The sequence below is a fragment of the Otolemur garnettii genome, unplaced genomic scaffold, assembly GCF_000181295.1.
Source record: "Otolemur garnettii isolate 467f Iridium unplaced genomic scaffold, OtoGar3 scaffold00001, whole genome shotgun sequence".
NCBI lineage: Eukaryota > Metazoa > Chordata > Mammalia > Primates > Galagidae > Otolemur > Otolemur garnettii.
Genome location: NW_003852396.1, coordinates 41,751,125 through 41,767,723, shown reverse-complemented (window position 1 = coordinate 41,767,723; position 16,599 = coordinate 41,751,125). Strand labels below are relative to the sequence as shown.

General features: G+C 41.9%; 1 protein-coding gene across 3 annotated transcripts in view; it reads right to left on the bottom strand.

The window, feature by feature from the left end:
* The window catches only part of TEAD1 (TEA domain transcription factor 1), a 258,137-nt gene that overhangs the window by 241,090 nt on the left and 448 nt on the right, over nt 1-16,599 (bottom strand). Inside the window, exon 1 of one of the 3 annotated variants that reach the window (XM_012804118.2) lies at nt 16,163-16,196. The exons of the other annotated variants lie outside the window; for them this stretch is intronic. The gene's annotated coding sequence lies outside the window, so the exon portion shown is untranslated. Of the gene's footprint in view, nt 1-16,162; nt 16,197-16,599 lie in introns of those variants that run through there. 3 annotated transcript variants of the gene reach the window in all.

Here is a 16,599-nt window from a genome sequence, read left to right as displayed (position 1 = left end):
AAAAAAAAAAAAAAAAAAAAGCCAGGGACCCTCAATCAATGGTGCTAACATCACAAGGACAACTGGGCCTTATGCCTCCTGCTAGAATACTCATTATGAAATATGACTGTCAAAACAAAAAACAAAAACAATTTAAACCCGAATAACATCTAAATTCCCACTTACAGGAAATACAGAGGATAAGGGAACAGGATAAACAGCACCATAGGGATGCAACTGTAAAATCCAGAAGGAGGGAAAATCTGCATTGAAACAATGGAGCTTTTATAGCAAATCAAGAGAGAAAAAAAGGGGGTGAGGAGAGATCTTTAAGGAGTTTTAAGAAACACAGCAAGTAAATATAACCTGTTGATCTTGTTTGAACCCTAATGGGAACAAGCCAACGATGAGAAAGCATTTATGAGACAAAGAAATCTGAACAGTAACTAGGTATTTGATATTAAAGAATTACTGTTAAAGTGCTAGTGGAATAACAGTTTAGCTATTTTTTTTTTTAATAGAGTCAATGCTGAAAAATTTACTGATGAGATGGGATGACACCAGGATTGCTTCCAAATAAGCCGGTGGGAGAGGAGCCAGGAGTTTAGAAGAAAATAAGAATAGCCGTGAGTTGATGATTGCTGCTGAGTAACGATGGGGCACGGAATCGCACTGCTCACTACTATACTAAAAGTTACTACAATAAAAGCACTGAAAATCTACAATAAAATGAAAATAAGACATGGAGCCTGACCCCGTACTTTAAAAAAAAAGATGCTATAGAAAGTTACCTGACATTCTAATTCGCAGCTACTGAATGATGGCAGTCATAATAATAAGAACAACAATCAGTAGTTAACATGTATGAGACACTTCTGTGCCAGAAGTTGTGCTAAGTTTCATTTAACCCACGCTGTAACCTGTAAGGAAGGCACTACTATGTCCATTTCACAGGTAAGGAAACTGGGATCCAGAAAGGTTAAAAAGGTTGCTCAAGGTCAAACAGATAAGTCAAGTAGAGGAAATGGGTGTAATGTCACACGTTCATAACCATAATGAGGAGAATGAGTTATGTCCTTCCAAAATAGTAACAACTCTGAGGAGTGCTGGCAACTTCATAAGCCAAAAGATTCAATCCAGTGTTAAAGAGAGCACAGAAGCAATGCTCTTCTGATGACCATTTTTGGTGAAACCCAGGGAACTGCAGAGATGGAGTCTCTGATCCCAAAATGATAAGAGGAAAAGGGGTGAGATGTGGAGGGGGGAAGGGCGCGGGAGTGTGTGTTTTGCAGTGAGACAGGGAATAACTTGAAATAAGAAAGCAAAAGAGAAACTGCCTGAAGAAAGAGGGAGAAAAAACAACAGAGCAGGAAATCCAGCAAGAAGGGAAGCTGGGAAAAAAGCTTGAAACCAAACCCAGAGGAGGAAGATGAAAAAGCAAATAAATGAGCTCCGGTCAGACTAGTCCACTTTAGTTGGGAGGAAGCCCTCAGGACTGAGAACTGGAGGGAGGAGGCAGCAGGAGACCTCCAATGGGCCAGGGGGCTGTCCAGAGGCTCACTATGGGCCATGCACTGTATTCAATTTAAGCTCACACCCACAGAAGTACTGTATTTTTTCCTCCATTTTGTAGATGAGAAAACAGAGGCTCTGCGAAAATAAATACAGTAACTTACTCAAGACCACACAGCCAATAAGCAGAACAGGGCCTGAAACCAGGACCTGACCTGCTAAGCTGTGCTTTTAGGCTATTCTGCTAAATCCATCAAGCACTATAGAAGTATACAGGTAGAGAGAGCAACACCACAACAGCCAACAGCAGAAGGACCTGCATGGAATTTTTAAAATGTATGAAGACTAAGATGGGAACAATTACGTACTGGGAAGAAGCACAAGCCCCAGAAACTGGCAATCAAGACCACAACACCTTTTGGCTCAGAGTCACCAGAACTAGGTGGGTGGGAAGAAAAGACAATCTCAACCAGCCCACTCTCCCTCCTTGTCAAAGACAGATACCAACCCCATTAGCAGCCCCATCACAAAGCCCCAATGTCTTCTTCAGAGGCCATTATGAAGTTAACTCTCTCCTGCCCATCACAAGTCACAGGCCAAGGAAAATTTTCAGCGAGACACTTGGGTGGGGAAGAGAAACTCACTCCATCTTGCAGGTTCCCAAGCACTCCCATTATCAAGGAATGAAGTCAAGGTCACCTGCCTAAACGGTCATGAAGCCATTTCCATATCCAGGCCTTCAGGGCGGTTGTGGTGGGGGCCTAACTTATTCTGGCTGACTGCCAACAAAGCACATTCCAAAGCAAAACCAGATAAACGGGCAGGTCTGGCTTCAAGCCTCCAAATCACATCAGCCCCCACCCACCTATGGAGCAAATGACACCCCCCACACCTACACCAGTAGTCTGAAAGATTGCTATACAGTCAGGGCAAGAGGGACTCTGATTCCTACAGTTTTTGAGGGCTAAAACCTCAAGGGAGAGGTGAACTTTGTACTTTTCCAACAAGACAAATGATGGGGGTAGGACAAATCCCGCTGAAAGGTTCAACTAGGTCACAGCAAACTTTTTAAGACCTTAGCCACATTTGTGTTGAAGATAGAGTAAAAAGAGCCACCAAGAAAACAAAGTATTCTTGTTGAATAAAAAGCGGGGTCTTTTCTGGGCAAATACACTAAATTAGGAGAAGCCTACCTTTGTTTCAAGGTCACAATCTATCTGAACTCCATTCAAAAGACACGGTAAGACACAACAGGTGACTTCATATGCAGTCTTTTGTTCACCTGACAGCAGCAGTCACACAAATCTAGAAACTGATTTCAAATTTTGGCTGTGTGGCCTTAGGCAGATTGCTAAACCTCTCTGAGCTTCGCCTTCCTCAACTACAAACAGAGCTCTTAAATTCCAATTAGGCAATGCTGAAGAATGGGCTTAAGACAGCACCTGGCCTGTCAGACCTCCCTTCCTATCCAAACTCTCCCACAGAGGCCCAGGAATTTCTGGAATTAAAATAAGAGTTATGCCGTGAACTCAGTTGCACTGCTCCTCCACAAAACCTGGCTTTGAGAAAAGAGCCTAAGGGTTAAGGGTGGGATAGCTCAGATAACAAAGCAGTTCTCCAGGACTTGTCCACCTGAAGGCTCCTAGGCTCCAGCATTTTATCTCTCTAAGGCTTAGCACAAAAACGGCTAGAGGGGCAGAGGGCCTCCAGCATAACGTTCACGGAAAGGGAAACCAAAGACTTTCAAGTGACTTATCCAAAATAGCAGAGAAAGCCAACAGCAGACAAAGGCTTCTCTACAAAGCCTGCCTTCCATGCCAGTGCTAAGGGAAGGAACCAAGATCCTAGCACCTGAGGACTCTCACTACCAGGGATTTTCAACAAGCGTGCTGCAGCACACTGGTGTGCCAGGAGAGGATCTTCAATGTGATGCTAAATTGTTAAAGATCATTAATTAAATTATTTTCTAAAGAAATTCAAAGCACAGTAAATATATTCTTTTTACTTTTTTTTTGATCGACACAATTTAACTGTGCTGTGGAAGCTTAACTATAAGTTCAAGTGTGCCGTGAGACAAAAATGGTTGAAAAAACACTGCTCAAAACCCTTCTTCTAGTGAATCACCTCCACAAGGAAATAATTCCCCTACTGAGCTTTCAATGACAAAGTCTAGAGGCCTCTGTTCTACCTAGACCTGAAAGATATTATTAGACCAAACACCTCTCTCCTGCCCAAAATCACTGTCTAAGGCACATAATAAAATAACCGAATAGTGGTATCAAACGAACCACTGGGAACTAAACAGTTATTACACTGATTTCTGGTTTTAGGTAAAGTACTAAAATTTCTTTTAAAGTGTCTAAATTTCCACCCAGTTTTCCCTGCCTTATATATTATGGTGCATCATCGAACATCATTAAATAGTCTCCCCTGAGAACAAAGGTGAGTTTGGAACCCAAGAATGCCAAGAGAGCAGGTTCTAAAATATAATCTGAAATCTCCAAATTTCATAGAGCACAAACCTTTAGAATCCTACTGGGAAAAACTTGTTTCTAAATTAAACTTTGTTGGTCTAAAAGGAAATGAACCAATGCTGAATCATTTCTCTGAATGATGAGAAACCTTTCTTTCTTAAATACTTATGAATTGATCCATAGAACTTCACAAGGTTTGAAATAATTTCGTTGAAATAATACAAGTTTGTAGACAAAGTTATTTTCTGAAACTCCCCTCATTGGGGTTCTGGTCTCAGAAACAGCCTAGGACAATCCTTCAAGAATAATACTGCCACAAGCTCAGTATTAGGATATCATGAAGGCTTCCTGCCTAGGATTTTCTCTCTATTCTGCTTAACAGGAGTCTGCTCAACAGTTTCCTATTAGTAGATTGATTATATAATTTATTACCCAAACTAGAACATTTTGAGAGTACAAGTAGGTGCCATTAAGGATTATGCCAAGACAACAAGTATAAGCCAGTGGGCAGCATCTTTGGCTCAGTTGGCAGGGCACTGGCCCCATATACCAAGGGTGGCGGGTTCAAACCCGACCCCAGCCAAACGGCAACAAAAACATATCCAGGTGTTGTGGCGGGCACCTGCAGTCTCAGCTACTCGGGAGACTGAGGCAAGAGAATCGCCTAGCCCAAGAGCTGGAAGCTGCTGTGAGCTGTAATGCAGCACTCTACCGAAGGGAACAAAGTGAGACTCTGTCTCTAAATAAATAAATAAAAATAAAACAAATAAGTATAAACCAGGACTATGCCAGACAAACAGATACACAGCCATGAGGAATAATAAAAGGACAACCCCTTCAGAAAATACAAATGGATAAAACTGCCACCAACAGATATTATGAGGAAGGCAGTCGGGATCTGGTGGCAAGACACAGGAACAAAAAAGATGAAGTTAAAATGAAGAAAAAACTGTGTAAAGCAAAACCTGAACCCAAGGTGTATCAATGAAACTGACTCTGGGTTCATTTTTTTCCTGCCATCTTAAGTCAATTTACTAATCAGATTCAATGCTTGATCTGAGGCCGCACATGCCTTCCAGGTGTCTCTTCTTCATTATCGCCTACCTTTATGATGTAGTTCTTGGATTAAAGTATAAGCCACAAAAACGGTTAACAGGGTAAGCGCTTCTCATTAGGCAGCAAGTCACCGCACACTACTGAAACTCATGCTTTCTAAAGTAAAACAGTCTTTCATTTTAAATACGTCTAATGGACACCTTCAAAAGGAACTGTATGTTTTTTCCTGGCTCCTCACTAAAATCAATAAACTAGGACAAACATCAACTCTTCTCATTAGGTCTGAATCAGTCTTAATCACCAGATTACCAAAAAAAAAAAAAGAAAACTACATGTACACACAGAGTGCTGGGAATACCGTGGTGGACACAGCAAAATGCTATTCAGCGTGACAGCCAGATTTGGGTTTTTTTTTTTTAATGATATATACTTCACATGCCATAAAATTCACCCTTTTAAAGTATGTAATTCAAGTAATTTTAGGAGGATCACACGGTTGTGAATCAGTGTTTTTAAATCTATCTTCCTTGTTAACTGTTAGTCTGCCTGTTTCTAAAAGCTTCTCTTCCCAATCACACTAAGCTGCACAACAATTTATAATTTTTTGTTGTTGTTGCAGTTTGGCCGAGGCCCGGTTTGAACCCGCCACCCTCGGTATATGGGGCCGGCGCTCTACCCACTGGGCCACAGGCGGCAGCCAGCAATTTATAATTTTTTAATTTAGAACTGAGAAACCAGACTAACTAACATGCTGTTCTGTATACACTGCTTGAGAGACAACAGGAAAAGATGTCGATAAAATGCAGGTGGTCCCTGGCCTCTTACACAAAGCAATCTTAACTGCTCAGACCAGTCCCCGGGAGTGGCCTCAATCTAAAAACACAAGGACAGACACACCCTTGAGTATAGCTGAGAATCTGAGCAGAGCAGGACTGGTTTAGGGCAGCTGATTTTGAAAACACAAGTTTCTACCCACCAACTTCCAGAAAGGATTCAGCTCCACCCAGGAAGTACCTAGAGTTAAACACTCAACTTGGGTTAACGAACATCCTCTGAAGTGTGCAAAGAGAAGAGGTAACATTTATCTGAATAAACTTAAGGTCCAGAGAAAGGGAGTCTTGTGAGAGCAGTAAAGATTTAACTATGGAGCTCAGGGTACCAGGGTACCTGAAGGAACAGGATGGCCCAGGTTTGAAAAGCGATCACACCTGCAGCTCCGGCCTCCTGATCCAGCACTTGGTACTCCAAGGAGTTAACATCACCCCCATTTTCCAAGTGAGGAAACCGAGGGCACAGAGAAGCTAAGGAGCCCAACCAGGACAGCAAAATTACCCTCCCTGTCTGCCACCTGAAACTCTGTGCCCTCAGCACCCCAGTAGGGAATACTCAATGGTTTTGCCAGCAGGTCCAAGACTCTAAGCATCATTTAGCTCTGAAAAGGTGAGTTACCCACAACTGCCTTAGAAGAACTTTTGAACCCAACTCCAATGTTAGGAGTGTGGCTTTCAAGTAACAACAAAGAAAAGGTTTTCTTTGGTGCAGAGGAGGTTGTACCATGCTACCCACATTTTGAACTATTTCCTTTTAACTTGTACTACTACCATTTGACAAGAAATGACCTCAAGTATTTACTAATGCATTTTCTCCACTTCATGAATAAGGGAAGTGGGGTTCAAATCAGTTAATGGCCAAGCGCTTCATGAGATTGCCTCAGCCTCTCCTGGACGTCAATCCTTTTGCCTGAGACCAGAAATCTCACTCTCCTAAGTAAATGCCTCAGCCTTGCGTGTTCCTCAAGATTCTCTGTCCAGGTGACTTGGCAGAAAATCCTTCAAGATCTGCTATACAAGATACCATCTAAAGTTACTATTGACTGAGCACTTACTATACTATGCATCTGGTACATGGTAGGTACTCTATCAAAATTTATAGAGGTGGAATGAGGCTTGCAGAGAGGAAGTAATCTGTTCAAGGCCACACTAGCAATTAGTGGAGCCAAGCTGAGCCAAGGTGTGTCCAACTCCAAATCTGTGCTTTTAAACCCACATGATTCTGCTTCATTTTTCCAAACCAAACTCAAGAAACAGTCTACTCTTCATACTGATCAGTTCCTTCCTTCCCTTTTGTTCCCCTTCAATTAATTCCTGAAATCTGTCCTAGCCCATTATTGGCAATAAACCGTCTCTATCGATATGCAAGGGTTGGTGGAGGTCAGTACACAGGAGGATATTTCAGAGTTTGTTTTCCAACAGCCAAGCCCCACTCTACCCCAAAATGACACATCTGGCAAAAACCTTTCAGCTCCTTCAAGGCCCAACTCCAACATCGTTTCCTCTACAAAGCTTTCTTTAGTCCCTACCACCTGGCAATGCGGCTCTTTGGATACCACTGAATTTTCTCCTTCATTCCAATGTTGCATAAGGAAATCTACACTCCTAAAAAATACAAACATGTAAAAAAAATCCCCCTCTCTCAAAGCAACCACTGTCAATAACGTATAATCTCCCAGATCTCTCCCTTTTGGCTGGAGATGCAAACATGTTGTTTCAACATTTCACCAACTCGAAGACATCACTGACTACAAGATGCAGCACAATTTTATTTAAAAAAAAAAAAAAAAAAAACTGTTGCCAAATAAACGATGCCAGAATTCTTCCTCATCACTTAGAAATGGTTATTTTATACATACTGAAACTTTTTTTCCTGTATCAATCTTGTGCATGCATAAAAAGGAATATATAAGCTAAGTCACTTTACGATATTCCTGAAACAAGTAGAGTGATCAGCATCCATGTACGTCCACACACCAGCAGTTGAGACCCCTCTGTAACAATGAAAATACATCGTGGCAGTAGGAAGGTTGAGAACCACTGCCATCCACTATCACTCTCTGTGACAAGAGCATTCTTACACCACTGGGGGAGAAGGGACCTCCTTTCCCTGCCTTCACTCCACCGCAGTGCTTTTCAACCTTTTTTATCTCATGGCACACTTGAACCTATAGTTAAGCTTCCATGGCACACTTAAATTATGTTGATCCAAAAAAAAGAGTTAAAAAAAAAAAAAAGAATATATTTACTGTGCTTTGAACCTCTTAGGAAAATAATCTTTAAAAATTTTCCCAGCACACCAGTTGAAAATCACAACTCTACAGACTTTGATGAATGTATGCAACATCAAAGGTCATGACCACCACCTAGGCTGCCATGACTGTCAAACATGTCCCAATTTCAAAAATGTGCAAGTATGTAAAAAATGTGCACCTTCAAATTCATGAAATACGATATACACAGCCTTCTCACTGGATTGTGATTACTTCTTTACATGTCTTGTTTCCCTTCCTAAACCGTAAACTTCTTAGGGTAGGGGAATGTTACTGATCGCCATTCACTGGCCACCTTTTCCTAATCACCGGCTCCCTGGCACACAGTAGCACCTGTAAATGTTTAAACGTTCGGTAGCAAGTAGCAGCTCTATGAAAACCAGGAGCATCTGGATTTCAAAGCGCCCAAGGTGCAGGGAGGAAAAAAGAAAGGAAAGAACGAAAAGTATGGTGGTTTATTTACAGGTCCATCTCTGGAACGACATCAGGATCACCCTTCCCATCCCCTCACTCTCCAATGTCAAGTGAGGAACTCCAAGACCATTCCCACTACTCACAAAGCAAAACCTCTGCAAGCAGCAAGAACAGAACTCAGTCTTCAAACCCCTCACCAAAAGGCCTGACACACACCTCCACAATCACATCTGGAAACAACTGCGAAGCTCCCCAGGGGTGAGTAACAGATGAATGCTCAGCACAGAGAAGGTGGTTCTGGTTCATTTTACTGCTTCCCCTGCATAGAAAGGTGAGACCTTATTTGGGGCAGGCTTACTTTTAAAACCAAGAACATCTTAGTGAATTCCATAAAGATTCAGTCTATGTTCCTAAGTGCCCTACCTCACAAATAGAGCGGTAGAAGAATCAATCACATTAGGAATTAGAAGAGGTGACCAAATTTAATCTGGTTCTATCTGAGGATAAAAATTAGAATACCAAGAGCAATGGTTCCCAGCCAAGAGCAGATACTAGAAATAGTGTCCTTTCAGAATACACAGCCTTTTAGAAATACTGTAACATTGCCCCTACTCCAACTTTCCCCCAGTCCAAGTCTCCCCACAGCTAGTGTCCAGGCTGTAAAAGCTCTACGGAAGATACGATGTCAATGTGAAGGTAAGAACCCCTGATATCTAAGAGAGGCTCTCTGGGGCTGGAGTTAGGGACAGGGCACAGTGAATCCCAGCACTTGGGAGATGTAACACTTGCTGGTGTAATCCCAGCACTTGGGAGGCCGAAATAGGCGAATTGCCTGAGCTCACAGGTTCAAGACCAGCCTGAGCAAGAGCCAGACCTCATCTCTAAAAATAGCCAGGCACTGTGGCAGGCGCCTGTTGCCCCAGCTACTTGGAAGGCTGAGGCAAGACAATCACTTAAGCCCAGGAGTTTGACGTTGCTGTGAGCTGTGCCGCCACAGCACTCTACAAAGGGTGACAAAGTGAGACTCTGTCTCCAAAAAAAGAAAGAAGCTGACCTGGGTTTCAGTCAGATCCATATACTGAATTAGCCATGTAAATGGATCCATGTTTCCTGAATTACAGACCCAAAAGTTAAAAGGTGATGGGCCTGGAAAGGTGAGTGAGAACCCACAGGCAAGGGGTGCTGGAAGAACGACAGTCTTGTCCTAGTGTCCTCAGTGCCTGACACATATCAAGAACACAAGTATTTCCTGAATGAGATTTCATGGGTCATGCACACCACCCAACTCCCACTGAGACACCTACTGTGTGCAAAATTCCTGCGTTTGCTCAAGCCCTGTTGATGCATCAGTGGAAGAGGATTTAGTTTTGCTTTGGCTTTGCTGAACACCTGAATGGTATTCTCAAGGCCTTCCCCACTCTAACAATTCCCCTACATAAAGGAAGCCACCTCCACAGATGGCACATTCCCTGATTTCAAGTTAATCATTTTTGCATCTTATGCTTCAGGTAAAACTTAAAGGTGAAAGAAAATTAGGGAAGTATTCAGCTGCCTAATATTCCTTTGATGGAATATTTTCATCAAAAGAAGAAAAAACAGTATCAACCTTACCTCTTCGACATTTAAAACAAAAGCAAACTTTGAAATAAAAGAATTTCTTGGCTCTCCCAATTTGAAATGCCATTAAGGCTATTAAGTATATGTCTTCTATTTTTCTCTCAATGACAATACTTGAGAGTCTTCCAACTGCCCCAGATTTCAAGATGGGGGCTGACAGCTCCTTCAGCTGATGGGGCTCTTTCTAACTCTCACCACCATTGTCTTTGAGATGAAAAGGCAGCCAGGGAGAAAGGTTTGAAAAAAAGATTCCACCAAAGGAAGCATCGGCTCACAATGGTTTCAGAATCAGTTAGCCCCCAAGACACCCCCAGCCACATTCAGAATCAGTTAGCCCCCAAGACACCCCCAGCCACAGAGCGATGGGTGATCTGAAAATGAAGCATATCAAAATGCTATTGATAAGCTAAATTACCAGTCAGCTTATCTGAGGCCCACATCCGCCATATGGTGCCCCAACTTCTGCCGCCTGTTGCTGCCACAACAATAGACACGCCTACCCAGAAAGCACCATCGGACAGAAACCCAGCAGCGGCGGCATGTAGGGCAGCCACTGTGTTTACATTTTATTTTGTGCCATTAGCTTTGCGCCTCCCTGGTCCCAGTAGGGATCTGAAACACACACACCTTTAATGTCACAAATCTGTGTTACCTGCAGAATGCATGGGTGCACACTGCATGTATGGGAGAGATCAGGTGAACAGAGAGAAAACCAGATGTCAACTTCAGAAACGGAGCTGCCTGGTGGGAGAGGGCAAGCCAGGCAGGCTCCCAGCTAGAGCTGCAAGCAGACAATGCGCTTTTCTCAAAACACTCGGGCGGGCGGGCGGGCGGGCCTCGGGGAGTGGCTATTTAAAACACTTGGCTCCTTTTATTTCACCACCATGGAAGTGAATTCGGTTCTTAAGTGCCAGAGCAAATGAAGTCATTCAGTTTCCGCGGGCTCTCTGCATTTCTGCAGAAGGAGTAAGACTGGACAAAAGTCGGAAGACCCATCTAAGTTGTTCTCTCTTACAATTAAAATTGAGTCCTAGAGGATTCGGCACTTGGGCTTCATTAACTTTTTTGTCTTTGAAAAGCTATTAAGGACGTAGAAAAGTCGAAGGATGCTGGGCACTGGAATGAACGCTGTCAGAGATGACTCCCCTGGCAAAATACTATCAAGTCAGGGTGGAAAGAAGGAACTGATAAGACCATCACCTTGTAAAGGTTAATATAAAAGACCTTGTTATATAAAGGTTCTATAAAGACAATCGCCTTGCTGGTTAATATAAAAGATTAACAGTGATTTTCATCAAATGAATCGTGTGCTGTTTCTTTCTCCTCAAAAGACTTTCCTGTCTTTGCTTAGTAATAAAGTATTTATTTATTACAGTTTACTATCTATTAGAGAAAAGACTGGTTTTCAAAGAGAACTCAGCAGCACGCAGTATCGGGTTATGCAAAAATGCACAAGAAGCAGGTCTGGATAAAGTGCAAAGCGAAAAAAGGCAAAGAGTATCCGTCTTAACATTCAGATGTACTGAACTATTACAGGGAGGCACCCATTCCATTTCCCCCAATTTGCCCATACCTAACTAGACAACATTTGTGGATGAACTTTTCAAATTTTCTTAAACATTCTCAGTTAAAAAAAAAAAAAAACTACTTTCAAGTTAAATTGAGATTGCACTTGAACACCATCCAAGAGCGGAGCTGAACTGAATTATGATAATTAGAAAGCTGTGCCTATAAAAAAAAAAAAAAAGGGCAGCACAGTTGATTCTTTTTTTTAAAAAAGTTCATGCCAGAGAATGTAAGTTCAATATGTTCTCACATAATTAACATTTCCCACCATTAGCAGCAGTTTTTCAGTTTATGTATCAGTAAAAACAACAATCCTCCTCATTGCTGTATGTCCCCAGTCAACAGTGTTCCAGTCACTTTACGCATACATCTAACCCTGTCAGATGCAAGGAGAAGGCTCCCCTGAAGATAAGGGACGCTTCAGTTGTTCAACAATAAGCTGGCTTTTCTTTTAGACCCATTTTCCAGGGCCCTGTCCCTTTAAATTAAAACTGCTAATGAAATCCTAAGACAGAGTCTTAAAAACTAATGTGAATCATGAAAAAGGGCAGAAAGCACCACAGCAGAATAAGTTGAAACAACAGGGGTTGGGAGAGGGTCGGGCAACACAGTCCTCCCTTGCCCTGCCACAAAAGTAGAAAAAAAAAAATGGCCTCTTATAGGACCCCCCCCCAAACACACACACATACATACACACACACACACCATTATCCAATCAGAAGATAGAGCAGTGTGTTTCACAATTAGCCAGGACTCCCAGACTATGGAAACTATTTTTTTTGAGAATCCTCCCAACTATGCAAAAAGTCACAGACAAAAAGAGAAAACTTAAGTGTAGGGAGTAACCCATCCTGTACGAAATATTGTCTAGAAAACCCACCCACCAGGGCATCCCATTTGCTTTGACTAAAATAAAAATACATATTTATTCTGCACCACTACAAAGCCTGAATGCATCTGAATAAATGGTATCTAAATTTCAATTCCAATTTCAAATACAGAACAGGGTCAAGGAAGCTTATAATGCAGATCTTACAGACAGAGGATTCAATAGTTCACAGCTTGAAACAAAACAAAACCCACAGAAAAAGAGTCCAAATATTTAGATCCAAATATTCTAGCATGCCACAAACTACCCGAAGGGAGCCCAGAATGTACACAATAACTGCAACTTTCCCTGTAGAACTGCAACACAACAGGGTCTGAATTAGACGATTACCTGTCAAAAAGCCCAATCCTGAAAAAAATGAGGTGCTTAGGATGGGCCTGAATTTTATCGCCTTGGTGACTCCGAAAATTTTTCACTGATGTTCAAACACGATTTGGGATCTAATTTAAATATCTTTAAAGGTAATCTGTGTCTTCTACAGATAAAATTAAGAAAAAGTATCACACGGTTATAAATGACTGTGCTAGCCATTCGTCAGTCCCCAAGTTAGCCCAGCAGCACAGGCTCAGTTTATCAAAGGGGAATAAGCCTTATATTTTTCCTGCTGAGTTCAAAAGTAGGGCATAAGCAGTGTGCAGTTCCAGTCACTGAACTCCAAAGGAGAAGCTGTAATGCCTGGATTTAACAGAAAGGTCGGCTCAGATATTCTTGTAGTTCTACGGAGGAAGTTGGACACTTGCTTTGGCCTGTATTTTTCAGTCTTTGGAGAAAACACACCCCTAAAAGTTTTATCACTCAATGGGTTCAACCTCTAAACACAACTTTCACTCAGAAATACACAGGGTGTACCAAAAAAAATGTATACACATTCTAAGAAAGGGAAAAAACTATCAAAATTGTGACAGTATATGTCAATAGCAAAAGATGAATACAGGTCATGTGGAGCCCCTCTCACAATTACAAAAGCTGTGACTTGAGTGCTACAAATTTAATAGTTTTTTCCCTTTCTTAAAATGCGTATAAATTTTTCCACCCTCGGTATGTAATAATTTTTCCTCTCACAATCTCTTCATTGGGAACAAGAAAAAGTGCCTGAAATATACGTTTAAAACTGTTATCGCATATTGTCTGTATGTGAACATGGTCAATTTTTAAATCCACCAGATCATACAGTTATTTGCACCCATCTTTTAAGTGATAAGACACCCCAGTTTTCATGTGCAGGTAGTATAATTGCGTGCACTATTTATAATAACCATGAGATTAGAGAGACAAGTAATCCCACAGATGTGCGGGTTCTTGTACGACCACCATGTGTAAGAGATCAATCCATTTCAGAAGCAAGTGACCTTAAAACACTGTTCCTGGCACAGTTCCTATCTTCAAAGGGCTATTTAACATTTGGCATCTATGTTCTCTAGACTGCTCACTTTACATACTTTCCCGCTGAAATGTGATGACAAATACAATCTAAACATGGTTGGTACACCTTAAGTATATTCTTCCCAAATTTTCCCTGTAAGAAATGTCCTCACACTGGCTGCCCTGTTACTGTCAGAACCAACAGAACTCAAAATTGTTTATAAACTGCTGAAGCTCAGCAAGAAAACACTTGTACATTTTTTTCCTTGTGAGTTATCTGTCCTTTTTCTAATAAAAGGAAACGCCAGTCTCCAACGTGAGTATATGAGTATGTAATTCTTACTGTATAAAGCAAATGGGGGGGGGGGGAGGAAATGAAATGAGAAGGGAAGGAGGAAGCTGATTCCTCCCAGACTACCCTTCCAAACCCGCCCTTATGTGTAATTAGCTTGCTGCTGGGGCCTGGGCATATTGTACCACAATGCAAGGAAGAGCCTCTCAGTGAGAAATTCATTTCAGTCTGGCTCAAACTAAGCTAGGACGTCCTCTTTCTTTAAATTAAATTTCATTAAGTATATGTCGTGGTGAGTCCTAGTTTTTGTTTTGGGAAAAAAAACCTCCAATAATCTCTCTCAGGCATGTTCCCTGGAGCTCGTTACTTTATAAAGAATCACACAGAAGGAATTTACACAAAGATTGTTTCTTATAATTTTTTTTAACTTGTATTGTCAAAGCAAAGAGTCACATTCATTTTGTTGGAAACGTGTTTGAAAAAAATTCTAATACTCCTCCCTAAAAATGCAGATCCAGTTTTTTTTACTTACCACTCAAGTAAAAATAAAATGGTCTACCTTGGCACTTACACCATCTGCTAGAACTGGTAATAGATACAGCTTATCAGTTCATTTTTTTATACCAACTATAAATAAAAGAATTGTAAACTCTGTTTAAAACCTGAAACCTGAGAGTTCAACACAGAATAACACACACAAAGAAATACTAAACAAAAATATCTGTGACCATTTATGGAAATAGCCAGATTAGAAAAATAAGCCTTTTCCCCCCAAATAATCAACAATTCAAAAGCGCACTGTTGACAACGGTTCAACTAATCCATTTGTCTTTCCTGAGTCACTTTGTAATTAGTTCTACTATTTCCTTCTAAAGAGGAAAGACTCTTAGCAAAGTTAGATCCAAGTCTGGCCCTTATAAGCATTCATATGTGCTTAGGTCCAAAGATCCTGCTATTTACAGAAGGGCACAAACTCAACAGTGAAAGGATGGATGAAGCACCCTGTTCCCCAACCTCTGCCTCAGAGTATGCCAGCAGAGAACCCCACCAGGTAAGAGACTGGCAAGATCACTACGTGCTGCAGAGAGAAAGAAGCCCACTCCAAGCTCTCTAGGGAGTGGACCACTTCCCCCTGAAGGGAAGGATGTGTCTATGCCAAGTAAAGATGTGTCTGTCTCCAGGTACTCAGCACACCCCAAGCCATCAGACCTCCTAAACTTCCAAAACAATCCAGGTGGAGGAAGGTGGAGAGAAAGAAACTTGTGATTGCCATGAACTGATAGTGTTCTGCCCCTTCGCAATATCTGTAGCATTTTTATTTTATTTATTTTTTTACCATTAATATTTTCAAATCTGACAGGCTTTACAGACCTGAGCTCCTTCCAAGGCACTGTTTTTAAATACAGCCTTTTTACATTCCCTGCTCCGGGAACATCATCTGTCTCTTAAGTTTCCAAGGCTCACTGAGGTCAATTTTCATTTCTGCAAATCACAGGAAGCCACTTGCTTCTAAGAAGTTAACAAGCCTCCTGAGAAACTCTGGTATTTCATTGTTTCATAAATATTTTTATACAGTGACACCATTCAACTTTAAATAAATCTTTAAAAAAGACAAAAAGCAAAGAAAACTCTGATGTGGATTTTATTTTCTGAGAGGAAGATAAAGCATGAGTCCCTCTGTTTTTTACTCATTAAAAATGCTGCTTTGGCTTTTAAAAAATACAAACACATTTTTTAAGGAAACTCATATAAGTTGAACTTTCTTTAAAGCGGGCCTCTGGACTTCTGAAAACAAGTGCTGCTGCTACGAACAAAGACTAGAAGTGTACCCTGATTTTCTCCCCTTCTGGGGATCATTTCTCTTCCAATAAACAAACAAATCCCCCAGTATTTCCTACCGAAGGGAAGTTTTCCAGGGAGAGTCTCCTCCTGGGTTTGGTGGTAACTGCGACTCAGTCCTTTTTGGACACAATGTTTCTGCTGACTCCTGAAAATTTTCCACTTGAATGTGCAATGAAACGGCGGCGGCGGCAGCAACAGCAACAGTCCTGGAGAAGCTGCAAAGACGACCGTTCCCTCTTTCATCTTTGGGAAAGAGCGAAACTCCCACCAGCAGCACAAGTCAGCGCAGACCCCGGGCCGGCTTCTGGGGGTTCTGGCGCCGGGGGGCGGCTTGGGGGACGGGGGATCGGACCGGCTCCGAGGTGGAGGCTCTCCCCGCCCGCGCTCGCTCCGAACTTCTGGCTCCTCCGAGAACCGCGTGAAAAGCGCCCGAGGGTGTGTGTGCGTGTGTGCGCGTGCAGGCGGCTGGAGAGGGGGTGCGCGGGGGGCGCGG